Genomic DNA, 15743 nt, shown 5'->3' with positions numbered 1-15743 from the left:
GAGAGTCAGTTCCCCAACCATACCACATGTGTCCCTATCTTCAGTCTCATGGGGACAGTGGCCCCCATGGACAGGTGCCAGGCAGAAGTGGCTGATTCTTATTAGCTTAGGGCAGAGGTTTCCAGGGCTTCTCTGGTGGTTCAGACAGTAAAGAATCTGTCTACAATGCGGGAGACCTGGGTTCGATCCCTGGGTTGGGAAGATCCCCTGGAGGAGGGCATGGCAACCCACTCCAGTATTCTTGCCTGGAGAATCCCCATGGACAGAGGAGCCTGGCGGGCTACAGTCCATGGGGTTGCAGAGTCGGACATGACTGAGTGACCAAGCACAGCAGAGCACAGAGGTTTCCAGACTTTCTCAATTATAGCACCTGTAGTGCCTCAGTAGTTTTCCATGGCATCTTCAACCAACCAGCCAACCAAACAAAACAACAAATAGGGACTTGCCTGGTGGTCCAGTGGTTAAGACTCCAAGCTTCCATTGCAGCCGTCATGGGTGTGAACCCTGGTTGGAGAGCTAAGATCCCACATGCCATGGGTTTGGCCAAAATTTTTTTTAAAAATTAAGAAATACCAAACAGTTTTCCTTATTAATTAGGTATGAACAATTTAATAAGTATTTATGTCCTAGCAACTCAGTAGCCATTTGAAAAGTAAACTGAAAAAAGTCTTTTTATGTCATTTCTAATTAACTGCAACTATTTTTGTTGTTTTTTTCAAACTTCAAACTTTTTGTTTTGTATTCAGCCAATTAACGGTGTTGTGGTAGTTTTCAGGTGAACAGTGAAGGGATTCATCCATATATATACGTGAATCCATTCTCCCCTGAACCCCTTTCCCATCCAGGCTGCCACATAATATTGAATAGAATCCCATGTGCCATACAGTAGGTCCTTTTTGGCTAATTAACCACAACTATTTACTAGTAGGTTGTGTGTGCCCGGTGGGCACTGCATACCTTCTCAATCTAGGCGTTAGATTGGACCCCACATCCTGTTTTCCTATTTATATAGATTTCTTGTGGTACTTTTCATGATGGCAATCACTGAGAACCTGGCTTTACAAGGTATGGTGTTATTGCTGTGAAAACTATGAAGTGCCTTGAGCTAGCAGTTCTCATGATTCTCTCAGACATCACTGCATTTCCCTTAAAAATGTCAGTTATCACTTGGTACTGGAGTGAATTCACTGCTCCTCCTTTAGGGGCCTTGGTGCATGGTTTGGGAACCATTGGCTTAGATTAATGATCGTGCCTTGATGGAGCCAGACATGAGGGAGATGGAGACTTGACCAAAACCAGGGTTCTCTTGGGAAAGAGAAAGAGAGAGAGAGAGAGGGTGGCACCTCCCTAGGTAACAGGGCCCATTGACGTGGACATTAATGGCTGTTGCCTAAATGTTGAGTTTCCAACCAGCGAGAAAGAAGATACCTCCTAGCAGCTACTTTCTGATGTTCCCCACTAAGGAACAGTTTGCCACAGAAACTTAATTCCTGTGACATAGAATCATTTCACTCGATTTATGCTGCCGACTTTAACACATCCACTGCTTCCGGGGTTCTTGTTTCCTTTTGTGACAGGCTGGTGAAGCCATGAGCCCTGCTCAGGAAAAGGAGGCGTGGGAGACTTGTGTTCACATGTTGTTTGACCCCTGATTCACTTTTTCCTGTCAGGCACCTTTTCTGGCTGCTCTCAACCTCAGTTTCCCATTGGAATCTGTAAAATGTGGAGGGTCACTCCCACCCACGCTCCCCCCATGAGGACATCCTGTCCTGGAAGCAGCGTTCCTGTTGCTGCTGAGCAAACTCACTAGGAAGCTTAGGACACCCTTTCGCTCAAACCATGACGCCTTCCCCTGAGAGCATGAGCCACCCTGATCCAGCCACCCAGTCACCCAGAAGGCCCTGGCTGCGCCCTGTGGCTGGATGCTGGGCTTGTGGCTGGACCCTGGCGATAAAGCACGTTTCTGATCCTGGCTCTTTCTCTCCATCCCCAGCCCACAGAGAGGATTCTGTTCCCATCTCCCTGCCACCTTCCACCACCTAGGTTTAAGGATCTGGCTTCCAACTTGCTGAAGCCCCAGGGAGATGCCTGTGGGCCGCATCAGCCAGGTCCTTCCCAAGCCCCCAGGTACAGTTCCTCTCATCTGCTTGACAGGCTTATCAGAGCCTGGTGTCCTTGTTCCCCAGAGAGTGAGTTCAGTCTCTTTCGAGAGATTATGTTCCCAAGCCTCCTGGCGGCCTAGGCCTTGATAACCACCTGGTGTAGCGGCCTTCAACTCCCCTCCCGGGGAAGCATTGTGTTTCAGAGCCCGAGGGGCACAGCGCAGCCAGACCTCTGGTCAGACCGAGATGGGGATGACAGCTGCCAGGTTACCATGCTGCTGTGGGCTGGGAGCACTGACCCTCTCCTGACTGCTCATATCAACCATAGAGGACCCCTCTGGTTGTGTTCATGTCTGCAAATGCAATAGCATCAAACCTTTTGTGTTGTATTTCCTCTCTGCCAGGCACTGTTCTTATTTTCCCAATATGAAATTTTTTAGTATATAATTACGTTCAACCATCATAATACCTTGAGAGGTAATTTAATTTCCTTCCTTCCCATTTTACAGAATATAGGATCAAGGCTTTTACTAAATAATTTACCTAAGAGCATGCTGCTGGCAAGTGGTGAAAGCTGGGACGTGAGCCAAGGCCAATGGACAGCCCAGTCAGGACTCCTGACTCCTGTACTTCCAGCCTGTGCCGCTGGCCGGGGGCCTTGGGGACGATCCAGTTCAGGTGCCCTTTGTGACCTGTGAAAACCCGAGGCCTGAGTCCCCAGCTCACCAGTGACAGAGGGGTTCTGGAACTGCTATTCTAATCTCCTGGGCCCAGAACGCTTTCGAAACATGTTTCAGTTCAGTTTAGTCACTCAGTCGTGTCCGACTCTTTGCAACCCCATGAATCGCAACACACCAGGCCTCCCTGTCCATCACCAACTCCCGGAGTTTACCCAAACTCACGTCCATCGAGTTGGTGATGCCATCCAGCCACCTCATCCCCTTCTCCTCTTGCCCCCAATCCCTCCCAGCATCAGGGTATTTTCCAATAAGTCAACTCTTCGCATGAGGTGGCCAAAGTACTGGAGTTTCAGCTTAAACATCAGTCCTTCCAATGAACACCCAGGACTGATCTCCTTTAGGATGGACTGATTGGATTTCCTTGCAGTCCAAGGGACTCTCAAGAGTCTTCTCCAACACCACAGTTCAAAAGTATCAATTCTTTGGTGCTCAGCTTTCTTTATAGTCCAACTCTGACACCCATACATGACCACTGGAAAAACCATAGCCTTGACTAGACGGACCTTTGTTGACAAAGTAATATCTCTGCTTTTGAATATGCTATCTAGGTTGATCATAACTTTCCTTCCAAGGAGTAAGCGTCTTTTAATTTTATGTCTTCAATCACCATCTGCAGTGATTTTGGAGCCCCCAAAAATAAAGTCTGACACTGTTTCCACTGTTTCTCCATCTATTTCCCATGAAGTGATGGGGACCAGATGCCATGATCTTAGTTTTCTGAAATTTGAGCTTTAAGCCAACTTTTTCACTCTCCTCTTTCACTTTCATCAAGAGGCTCTTTAGTTCTTCTTCACTTTCTGCCATAAGGGTGGTGTCATCTACATATCTGAGGTTATTGATATTTCTCCTGGAAATCTTGATTCCAGCTTGTGCTTCTTCCAGCATTTCAATCATCTTGTACTCTGCATATAAGTTAAATAAGCAGGGTGACAATATACAGCCTTGATGGACTCCTTTTCCTATTTGGAACCAGTCTGTTGTTCCATGTCCACTTCTAACTGTTGCTTCCTGACCTGCATACAGGTTTCTCAAGAGGCAGGTCAGGTGGTCTGGTATTCCCATCTCTTTCAGAATTTTCCACAGTTTATTGTGATCCACACACTCAAAGGCTTTTGCATAGTCAATAAAGCACAGATTTTTTTGTGTGTGGGGGGAAGGTGGCCTTTGGGGGTATGGGAGAAAGGAGGCTATTTGGGGTTTAGACATCCCAGAATTGATAGTGGAGGCAAGATGACGGGTTCAGAGCAGCAAGGTCTGTGGTCGGGGGTCCTGGGTCACTGGCACCAAGCACAGCGTGTTGAAGGCTCTGCTTATCAAGTGTAAACTGAGAGGCGATTGGGCGACCGAGACCAAGAGCCCTAAAAATATCCTCACACCTTACCCAACAGTGCCACTTCTAGGAATCTATCCCAGGGAAACATTTTGGAATGCAGGCAGAGCTTTCCATGTCATTGCTTTTGCAATACCACAAACCGAGTGAACAAAGCTTACATGAGGGGAATGTTCATACACACCCTGGTCAGCCCAGTAAGGGAAGACCATGCAGCCTCTAAAAATGGTGTTTACAAAGAGAGTTTGGTGAGATGAGGGAAATCTTGCTGATATAAGGCGAAGCCCAAGGGTGCGGGTAAGGGGAGCTAGGTATAGAAGAGCAGAATGAGAAATACTTAGGATTTCAATTGTGTTTTTAAAAAAGAACAGGGGGGTTAAAGACTGGAAGGGAAAATCCCATAATGGTGTTTGCCTCTCTCTGCACTTTTCTGATTACATAATTTTCTACAGATTTAGCTCTACTTGTATAGTTGATTAAAAAAAAAAAAAAAGCAATGAACCAACCAGCCACAACAGTGAACAGAAGTGAACATTCTGGGGTTGGTGCCTGTCCAGGCTGGGAGGATGGGGCAGCCCCAAGCCCTCTCTACTCTCACAGGCCCAGGGAGGGGAGGAGTAAGGAGCAGTCATGGGTGCCCAGGCACTGAACTGACCTGGAAGACTCTGCCCTGGTGTGGGGGCATGGGGCTGTGCTTCAGCCCACCCTCACTGGAGAGAGCTATGTGCGTAGAGGAGTAGGGGCGTAGAGTGCTACTTTTCTGGTGGGTACTTTTGCACACAGCCAGCCAAGCCCACTTTGCCAGTTACTCAGGGAGGGCCTAGACCCTCCAGGCCTCCGAGTTGACTCCCAAGGAAGGAGCAGGCCCACCAAGAGGGTGTCTCTGCTGGCCAAGAGTTATCCTTCTCCTTGTCCTTTCTGCAAAGCCAGATAAAGTCCGTGTCGCCCAGAAAGTGCTGTGCTGAATAGGTGGGAGAAAGCAAAGCTGCCAGGCTAGAAGTGGTCTGAGTTCAGGTCTGGGGTTGAGATCCATTGGGATGGCTGGAGAGTTGGGAGAAGCCTCCTGCATGCGTGGTCCAGGATGCTTGGCAGGGTCCAGAGCACCAGGCTTTGGCAGGTCCATCAAATCCAGGCTATGTCCCCAACACAGATACCCACCTCGTGTGGGGCTGAGGGTCCAATTACTTGTACCCCAGGCAGGCTGCTGGCTTAGGGAGTGAGTGGACAGAAGTTGCACACAGGAGATTGTGATCCCCAGCTGGGCGGGCTCCAGAGGGGCTGGACTGCATCAGCAATGATGGTAGCACCTTTCTATTGAGTGCTTGTCTTGTCATCATGGGTCCTTTCCCAAGAACCACTCAGATGTACACACAGATGTTGGTAGGATGGGCAGTTGGAGCCCACTTGGGACCTTCCTCAGCCCTTGGCCTGCCCCGTGGGGAAATTGACCATGAGCAGTGGGGCAAGGCAGAAAGGAGAGCCCCAGGTGCAGAGCAAGACCCCCAAGAGTCAGTGGAGAAGCAACAGCCACCATGTGGTGGGGGTTGGGGGGGGTTGATGGTGGGCTCCATGGGGTGGAAACCTGACCTCTGCATGGTCCTCTTCTGGTGCAGTGATTCCCTGTTCAGCTCACTCCCGAGCCCCCTCCCCGCTTACCCACAGACACGTGGGGCAGAGTTGTATCCCTGACACTAGCTGGGCAGATGTGCACACAGGGCTCTCTGTCACCCCTCTCACCCTGGCTGCCTTGGTGCCCACCCCCCGGGAGCAGTCTCAGGTTTCCTTGACTGGATCTCATCACCACTTTTGCCTCTCCATGGTGGCTGGACCCGCCTCGCTAAGCTATGCTTGGCATGTGTGTGGTCACAGGGGACAGTTATGGAGTTACTTGGCGCTGGTTGCTTTGGTTTTGTGTTTTGTTTGTTTGTTACTGTTTCTTCATAATGCTTAGATCACAGGGAGATGTGGTTATGCAGAAACAGTAAGGAATGTTGGCTGTGAAAGGCATGAAGACTCTTGGGGCAACACAGACTCTCAGTGCAGTGTTTTTTGGTCCTTCCACATCTTTTATAACAGTGCAACTGCTACTTATTGAGTGCTCCCTGTGTGCATGGCCCCTTCAATGGCCCTACAAAGTAGATGTTAATATTTTTCATTCATTCCACAACTCTTGAATCAGTTACTACCATGTGCCAGGCATTCATTTTTTTTTTAGATTTATTTATTTTTGACTGTACTGCATCTTTGCTGCTTTGCTCAGGCTTTTTCTAGTTGCAAAAGGCTGCATCTACTCTTCGTTGTGGTATGTGGGCTTCTCATATTGGTGGCTTCTCTTGTTGTGTGGGCTCAGCAGTTGTGGCGCATGGGCTTAGTTGCTCCGACACGTGTGAAATCTTCCTGGGCCAGGGATTGAACCCACGTCTGCATTGCCAGGATTCTTATCCACTGCACCACCAGGGAAGCTTGTAAAATATTTATTTATTTATTTAGACTGTGCTGGGTCTCAGTTGCCACACCCAGGATCTTCCGCCTTTGGGATTTTCGACACGTGGGACTTTTCTTTTTTAGTTGTGGCGTGTAATCTCTTAGTTTCAGCATGTGTACATAGTTCTCTGACCAGGGATTGAACCCGGGCCCCCTGCATTGGGAGTGCAGAGTATCAGCCACTGGACCACCAGGGAAGTCCCATGCCAGGCATTCTAATTGCCCCTGTTCTAAGTTGCAGCAATGGAGGCTCAGAGAGGTTAAGCAACTTACCTTAGGACTCAAAGCAAGGAGTGATGAGAGGGGATGGAGGACGGGTAGAAGTGGATCCAGATCCCATTTCTCAGGGAAGACTGTTGTGTGTGTCAGGCCAACAAGTTTGGGGGTTACTAAGATCATGGCATCTGGTCCCATCACTTCATGGGAAGTAGATGGGGAAACAGTGTCAGAATTTATTTTTTTGGGCTCCAAAATCACTGCAGATGGTGATTGCAGCCATGAAATTAAAAGACGCTTACTCCTTGGAAGAAAAGTTATAACCAACCTAGATAGCATATTCAAAAGCAGAGACACTACTTTGCCAACAAAGGTCCGTCTAGTCAAGGCTATGGTTTTTCCAGTGGTCATGTATGGATGTGAGAGTTGGACTGTGAAGAAAGCTGAGCACCGAAGAATTGGTGCTTTTGAACTGTGGTGTTGGAGAAGACTCTTGAGAGTCCCATGGACTGCAAGGAGATCCAACCAGTCCATTCTAAAGGAGATCAGTCCTGGGTGTTCTTTGGAAGGAATGATGCTAAAGCTGAAACTCTAATACTTTGGCCACCTCATGCGAAGAGTGGACTCTTTGGAAAAGACTCTGATGCTGGGAGGGATTGGGGGCAGGAGGAAAAGGGGACGACAGAGGATGAGATGGCTAGATAGCATCACGGACTTGATGGACATGAGTTTGAGTGAACTCCGGGAGTTGGTGATGGACAGGGAGGCCTGGCGTGCTGCAATTCATGGGGTCGCAAAGAGTCGGACACGACTGAATGACTGAACTGAACTGAACTGAGAGTGGGGCCCTCAGAAACATGACTTAGAATGTATGTAGTGTGTGTGTGTGTGTGTGCACGCGCTATGATTAGTTGAGAGGAGGCCTGGGTCTGGAAGGGACAGGAACCCTGGCTTTATCAGATGATCCTAGTTCATTTTACAGATGCCCCAGACTTTCATTCAACAAAGCAAATGCAAAAGGAAGAGCTGAGAACATTAGAGCAGCTGAGGCTAAATTTGGGATGTTGGAATTTGTGTTACCAGATTTGACTTTCTTAAAAGCTCCCTCTAAAGCTCAGATTAATCCCTGGCCCCTCTCCGCAGTTCAGTCCAGAGTTCTAGTGGACCCTTTCCATGTGCTTGGGGCTGGGCTGGCTGTTCCTATAGGGGAGAGAGGAGGGCAGGTGTGGTCCCTGCACTCAGGGAGATAAGATCCAGGCAGAGGTGACAAGATCAGCACCTGTTTCTATACATTGTGAGCTGGGGTACTCACAGGTAACTCCCAGAGAAGGTGGCACCTGAGTAGGGTAGGGACTGGAAGCCCCTCCTCTCCCACCGGGGAAATAACCCCTGGCCTGGCTTTCTCGTGGAATGTTTGTGCTCCTCCAGTTCCTACCTAGGGCATTTAAGAGGTGGTCTCACACGGGGTCATATCACTAAGAGATCAGCCTCCAGATCAGAGAGCTTGGGTTTGTAGCCCTGGCTTGGCCACCCCTCAGTGCTGTGACCTTAGGCATGTTGTTTAAGGTCGGCCTCTGACTCTTCTCAGCTGTTGAAAGGAAAGGATGAGCGTTTCTGTTTCTTTCACTGTCGTGAGGTCCAAGTGAGATGCAACCCTTACAAGCTCCAGTGTCCCTGTGGCTCAGATTCTGTGCAGTCATGTGCCAGGAAGCTCGGTCCAAGAGCCAAAAGTCACTGTGAAAAGTATCTCAGTCTCCACTCTATCTCTTCAAGAATGTCACAGGAGATCTGTTCCGTAGCTCACCAGAAAGGTTCTCAAAGTTGCTTTCCTCTTCCCCTCAACCCTCCCAGTAGCCTGCTCCTGCCTCACCAAAGGCTTTTCTGTTCTTTCCCACTGGTTACCATCATAGTATGGCCAGTGGAGGGAGTCTCTGATGACCATGCGTGAGTCACATTTGCCCTATTACAGAAACAGTGCTTGCAAAGCGCTAGAGCCTGGCCTTATTTTAAATATCAAATATTTAATTTGTTCCAGGTTTCTGATGGATTAAGAATATGTCCAAGTATATGTGTATATATGTATGTATTTTTTTTATATTTATTTATTTGGCTGTGCTGCGTCTTAATTGCCCCATATGAACTCTTAGTTGTGGCATGTGGGATCTAGTTCCCTGACCAGGGATCAGACCTGGGCCCTCTGCATTGGGAGTGCGGAGTCTTAGCCACTGGACCATCAGGGAAGTCCCCTAAGAAAATATTTTTTTAACCAGCTCACACGATGGAACTGCTGGGTGATTGTTGGGAGGGATCTTGCCTACATTCCCTAGTCACCTACAGCCCGAAAAACAAATATCTGGCCAAATCTTTCCCCAAAGGCATTACACCAGGGAATCTTGATGCCATATTTGTTTCAATATGCCTCTTAAGGAAAATAGCATCAGAAATATCATTGATGAGAGCTGTGGTGTGGTATCAACCTTCCCGCAGAAAGCAAGACAGCAGGTTTAGTTATGATACAGTGATTGTAATTATAGAGTTAGGATTTCAAAGCAAACAAGGTGTTGCTGTTGTTGAGGTGCTAAGTCATGTCTGACTCTTTGAGACTTCAATAACTGTAGCCCTCCAGGCTGCTCTGTCTATGGGGTTTTCCAGGCAAGAATACTGGCCAGCTGCCATTTCCTTCTTCAGAGCCTGACCTTTTAAGGTCTCAGTGTGTTCTGTTATTAGTAAGAAAAGCTGAGGAAGCACACAGTAATAAAATTCAAGCTCAATAATATTGTCCTTCTGTTTGAAATTCTTCTGTGCTTCTGATCACACTTAGAGTAAAATCCAAAGTTCACTGTGGCCTGTATTATAGAACTTTGTATGATTGTCTAACTCCCCTCCTTTAACTCATGCTGTGTCCTATACCACTTATTCTATTATTCAATTTTTTTCTTCAGCATAGCAAACTTATTCCTGCTTCAGGACCTGTGTACTTCACACTTTTCCTTTGCCTCTTTGAATAGCTTCATCTTGTTCCTTTAGATCTTACTATGAATGTTACTTTCTAAAGTAGTCAACCCCACTCCACTTCCTCTGTCACCATCAGAATAGTGGTTACTTCTAGGAAGATGAGAACAGAGAGTGCCTAGAAAGGTGAATAAGAGAGAAAAACAAAAATTCAAGTTCAGAAAATACAATCAACTTGTACAAGTAACACTTTTTCTCCCAAGAATATTAAGTAGCAGAGACAGTTATCAAAACCTTGAAGACCTTGCAAAAGAAACTTTCTCCTAGTATTTTAGTTTTATAGACCTGCTTCCTGAAACCCTATCTGTGGATCAGCAAGGAAATCACACCCCTTCCATCCCCGGCAGCCTCACCAATCCTCTTCTCCATGGCCCTGTTCTCTGAAGCCACAGTGACTGAAACTCCAGGACAATTCTGAGAACTCGGAACCGGGAAGGGGTTTCATGGCCTCTTAGCTTCCAGAATGAAAGAAGGGGCTGTGACTTGCCCTAAGGCTTGTCAGAGTTGGTTGGCATCTTAACTGAGCATTGCGTGAGGACGGAGAAGAGATGTGAAGTGCAGAACAAGAGTCATTCATTCATTCCTTTCACTCATTCATTCACTCACCAGCCCTTCATTTAGCACCTGCTGGCCACTGATTGCTGCAAATTGTATTTTCCAAACATGGCCACACCTCAGTGTTTATCCTACCCCACGAGCTTTTCCTACAGTGTGACTATTTCTCCTTCCACCAAGAAGTGTTTATTCCCCTTGACTCTGGATACATATGTGAGGCCATATTAATCAACAGAATAGTGATGCTATATGACTTCCAATTTTAGGTCATAGAAATGATATAGTTTCTTCCTGTCTGTCTCTCTTTCTCCTGGGATGCTGGTCCTTGGCACTTAGACATCATATTGAGAGAAAGCCCAGGCTACATGGAAGTGCCCAGCTGGTCCTCACCAGCCATGGTGAATGATCTTTTGACAGTTCCAGACTCAAGCTGAGGCCCCAAATTCTGTGGACAAGATGTCCTTGTTGTGCTAAATTTCTCACTTCTGGAAACCTACAAACTGATCCATAACTGTTGTTGTTTTGAGTCACTAAGTTTGGGGATAATTTGTTATGTAGCACTAGATAGCTAATACATAGTTCCTGACCCTGCAGAGAAGAAGCTGACCCCAGAGAGGAAGAGCTCTCAGGGTCTCTGGAGAGACCTCCAAGTAACCAGACAATGAGTCTGCTGTTTGATAAGGCTGGACAGAGGGAAGCATGGAGGAACTACCTTGGGGACAGTGAGGGTGGGAGTTCAGAGGAGCATTGTGGAAGAGATGATACTTCAGCTTGGTCTGAAAGGGCAAGTAAGAGTTCTCTAGGGGGAGGATGGAAGGTAGGGAAGAGTGTTGGGAGTGGGCCCTCCAGGGAGAGCCTGGACTAGGGCCCGAGTCCCTGGAACATGGATGTCGGGGAGTTGCCTGGCTTTGCTCACTTGGCACGTGAGTGACAGATCCCTCTAAGAACTGGCCATCATGTAGGGCCTCACACCTGGCAGAGCCCCTGGCATGTGCCCTGGACAAATGAAATCAAGACTGCAGACTCTGAAACCCCGTTGGCAGCCTGGTTCTGGGCTCAGGCAGGGTATGAGGCTGTGGCCCCACAGACAGCAGTGAGTGTTTCCAGAAAGCACCTTTCCTCTGGGGGCTGATCCAGCCTCTGAAGGGACTGGAAACCAGCAGTGGTGAGGAAGGTCGGCAGCCACAGCCAGTACAATTGACCAGTCCTGGGAAGCCCCCAGTTGGCCCCCTACTCAAAGGGAAAGGGTATTTTTAATGTGAATCACAGCGGTGTCAGTGCCTGTAGGTTGAGGCTGAATTGCTGGGGGAGAGGGACCAGCATGTGACTCCCTTCACATGGTCCTGGCCCCTCTTTGTGGGCAGGTCATACTGTGTGGACCACCCTTCTCTGAACATAGCTTCTCCCTGTTGTACTCGGGTCTTGACCTGGGTTCCTCCTTACACTGGCAATGGCCTTCCTGCCATTTTCACCTAATCCCTGGCTTTCCAGTTGGCACGAGTAGTAAAGAACCTGCCTGCCAATGCAGGAGACATAAGAGACATGGGCTTGACCCCTGGATTGGGAAGATCCCTTGGAGAAGGGCATGGCAACCCACTCCAGTATTCTTGCCTAGAGAATTCCATGGACAGAGAAGCCTGGCAAGCTACAGTCCACGGAATCGTGAAGAGTCAGACACGATTGAAGTGATTTAGCATGCATTCTCTGGGAAGAACTCAGAGATACCCTGATCTCCTCCAGACTCCACAGCCCCCTCCATCACAGCCCTGACATGAGATGATGCTCTGGCCTGTTTACCCATGTGCCTCCCTGACTAGGCTTAGAACAGGGGGATATCAGGGTCGATGGGCTGGTGCGTCTCTGTGTATGGGTGTCCTGCCTTGTGGTTTAAGTCTGTGTCTGAAGGTCTATATGCCTGTGTCTGACCGTGACTGAGCACCCGTGTGTGTCTCATCCTGGCTGTGTCCATCTGTCTTTTGTGACTGCGTGCCTGTGCATTGCCTGTCTGTGTGGGATGCTCCTTCTGGGCTGAGAGCAGGGGGTGGAGAGAGTCACCCCCAGTCATGAAACATGCAGCTATATCTGTCACCTGCCAGCCTCCAGGACAGCTAGCCCAGCCCAGCAGGATGCTCTGGGCCCTCCCTCCCAAGTTCCACGTTGTGGCACAGTCACGGCTGGTGGCACTGCCCTCCCTCCAGCTGTGGCCCCCCTGCCTAGGCAGTCTGCGTGCGGATGTGGCCAGCATCTTGGGTCTCCTCACTGCTCAGTAAGGAATGGATTATAATTGCCAGGCAGGCTGCATCTGCAACTAACTTGAGGGAATAATTGTTGAGCAAGTTGAAAGAAAAAAAAAACTATAGCAAGAACTTCAATCCAGCCAGTCATCCGTGTCATTAAATTAGGCTAATCTAAATCCTCAGAGCCTAATTTAGCAGCCTCCAAAGTCGACCGAAGTCTTACCCTACAAGGCTCTCTGCGGTTGCCATTGCAAAGTCTCTGCAGAGGTGAGCTTTGGGGGAATGGTGGCAGTGACCTCGCAGCTGAGGCCACGCGGAGCCTGTGATGGACACCAGCCACCCCTCGGGGACCAGGCTGTGCAGGAGGGGGCTGAGCTGAGAGGCAGGCCCATGTGCTGCCCTTACTTGGCATCAGTCACCCAGCCGCTCCCCCCCACCTGTCCTCACCCAGCTCCCAGAGGCTGTTAGATACACTGACCCAGGGGAAGCCTGAATTTCCCCCAAGCTACCTTCCTGTTGCTCCTCCAAGCCATGTCTTGTTGACACCAGCCAGCGGATAAATGGAAGGAAGAATGAGAGATGACTCTGTGTTATAAAAGCAACTTTTGTGAGAACTATAAATTCTTGCGCCCATTCAGATGCTTAGTGACTCATTAATTCAACCCTCCCTCCCCTCCTGCATTTGTTCTTTTCTTAGATTCCTCATTCCCGCATTCTCTCTTTGATTTATTCATTCATCCTCTGGCCCCTTCTTTTTTCCTCCCTCCCTCTCATCCCTTGCTTTGGGGAATCGCCTGGGAGATGCTCATCCCAGTGGCTGCCCAGAAATGAGGAAGATCTTGGGACCCACTGCCCTGGTCAATACCCAAGCCACCCTAGACTGGTTCCTCTCCCTTTCTCCTTGCCTCTGGCTCCCCCACTGGAGCACTGTTTCCTCTCTGCATCCCTCTCTGCTCCAGAGAGGGCGTGGGAGCTGATGGTGGCCTGGTGGGCAGGCCTTTGCCAGGGGCACTCAGGAGGAAAGGTGCTGAACTGACCTGATAAATGAACCAACAGGGATGTGTGGCCCGGGCCCCCTCCCTCTTTGATCAAAACCCTCTGAACCCCTGATGACATCCCATGGCGTATTCTTCTATTAATCAGAAAAGCCTTGACAGATGTAAGCAATTTGTCTTTGGAAAGAACCAGAGGCGGGCAAGGGGAGGGAGCCTGCTCCAACCCCATCCGCATGGAGAAGATGCTGAGGGGGCGCCTCGAAATGGGGGCTGAATTCATGCATACTAAGGAGGCTGGAGAAAGGAGACCCAGGCAGATCAGAAAGAGAAGCGTTTTCATTTCAAAGCATATTTCTTCCTTGATTGAATAGGACCCCCCCACTACCACCCCCAAACCACGGATGCTGGAATGAGGCTGGGATCCAGGGGTTAATCCCACCCAGACCCCTTCAGGGCTCAGATGCTTGAAGCCACAGGGGCTTGGCGGGTAGGGTTCAGGTGTAGATTCTCTGACAAAACAGCAGTCAGCGCTCTCAGAATGCCCTGTGGCCACGTCAGTTCTTGCCTCCTGACAGTGGTGAAGCTCAGCTTAGAAACACCACCAAACATCTCATGAACCCGCCCTGTGGCAGGTCTGGAGTGGCCATCAGATGCAGAGAGGAAATAATGTCTACTTGCCAACCCCCCCAGTCTAGACCACCAGGCAGATAAACAACTCAGGAAGGAGTGGGCAAGGGAGGGGTTGTGCCAGGTCAGTGTGGATACAGAGAGGGGTCACCAACTCAGCAAGAGGAGACACTTCCCAAAGGAGGAGACAGAATCCAGGTCTTTGAGGATGAGTTGATATGCTCACATGAGAAGGGTCTTCCCTTCTTTGTTGGTTTGGAGAACTTCTATTCATCCATCAAAGCTCAAACTGGGCCTCCTCCTCCATTAGCTTCTTTTCTTCACTAATTCTTGAGATCAGTGCCTGGTTCATCTCTGTGTCCTAGGACCTAGCCCAGGGCCTGACACAGAGTAGCAGCAAATGGAGTAAAAACACTCCCCTCTGGTGCAAAAAGTCAGACACAACTAAGGGACTAAACTGAACTGAACTGGTGTTTATGGAAAGGAGTTACAGACGGTGGGAACAGCATCAGCAAAGGCATGGGGGTATGCAAAGAACTACAGCCTGTGTTTGTATCACCAGGGTTCTGTCTAAATGGGGAAACTAAAAACAGAACTGCATTTCTTGGTATTTCACTGGGATATCTGGCACTATATAAAGGCAGCCTAAAGATCTGATTGTAACTAAAGAATAGATATGGTCTTATCCTTATTGTGGTTAAAAAAAAAAAAAATTGCTCCATGAGTCGGTTTAGATGCTTCCAGCACAGATTTTAAAACTTGCTCTTGCAAATTTCAGAGACGAGAGCTACAGCCAATGTTTTGATCATTTTCCTCCTTCCCCTTCCAATAAACACCTAACATACTTTGCCAAGCTTTCTGTGGTTGGGATTTACAGATCTGTGACTCACCCGAGTGAGCCAGGGAACATGAAAAGATGTCGCTGGGGAGAAATATGCAGGGAAGGATGGGAGAGGTCAGCGCCTCCACCAAGCAGGACAGACTCCCACAGCTTTTCCTAATAAACAAGTTTCCAGGGCCCTTTGAATTCTTCCGGAGAGGAGTAGAACGTTGGCGTTCACATGGAGGGGAGGCACACCGCGGACAGTGACCACGTGGGGCCGATCCTCAGAGCGGGGGTTAAATCCCGGGCGGGAAGCAGAACCGGGAGCTGGGCTGGTACTGGAGTGGTGGCTACTGAAAACCATCATTGAGCACCTGCTGTTTGCCTGTCCCATCAAGGAGGTGTATTGCTTTGTCTAAGGTCAGGTGGCCAGTAAGTGGGCAACTGGGATCCTGACCAGGTTTGTGGGTCCCAGGGTCTGTTGTTCCGGATTCCCCTGTGATGTGGGTAGTGTTGGGCCTTTCAGTAGGACTGTGCCCTGTGGCCTGGGACCTTGTCACACTCCCAGATGTGCTCACTGAAACCAAGGCCTCAGACCAGTTTCAAAGGAGGTTGGGGTAAG

At 49.0% G+C, this 15743-nt stretch overlaps 1 non-coding gene across 1 annotated transcript; it reads right to left on the bottom strand.

Moving 5' to 3' along the window:
* Nucleotides 1–9039: 9039 nt before the first annotated feature.
* On the bottom strand, nucleotides 9040–9112 carry TRNAG-CCC. The gene has a single exon. It is a non-coding gene; the product is annotated as a tRNA-Gly (tRNA).
* Nucleotides 9113–15743: the final 6631 nt, after the last annotated feature.

The sequence above is a fragment of the Bubalus bubalis genome, chromosome 1 (assembly GCF_019923935.1).
Source record: "Bubalus bubalis isolate 160015118507 breed Murrah chromosome 1, NDDB_SH_1, whole genome shotgun sequence".
NCBI classification, from domain to species: domain Eukaryota; kingdom Metazoa; phylum Chordata; class Mammalia; order Artiodactyla; family Bovidae; genus Bubalus; species Bubalus bubalis.
The sequence above is the reverse complement of the archived record's forward strand: the minus strand, read 5'-3'. Positions and strand labels throughout refer to the sequence as shown.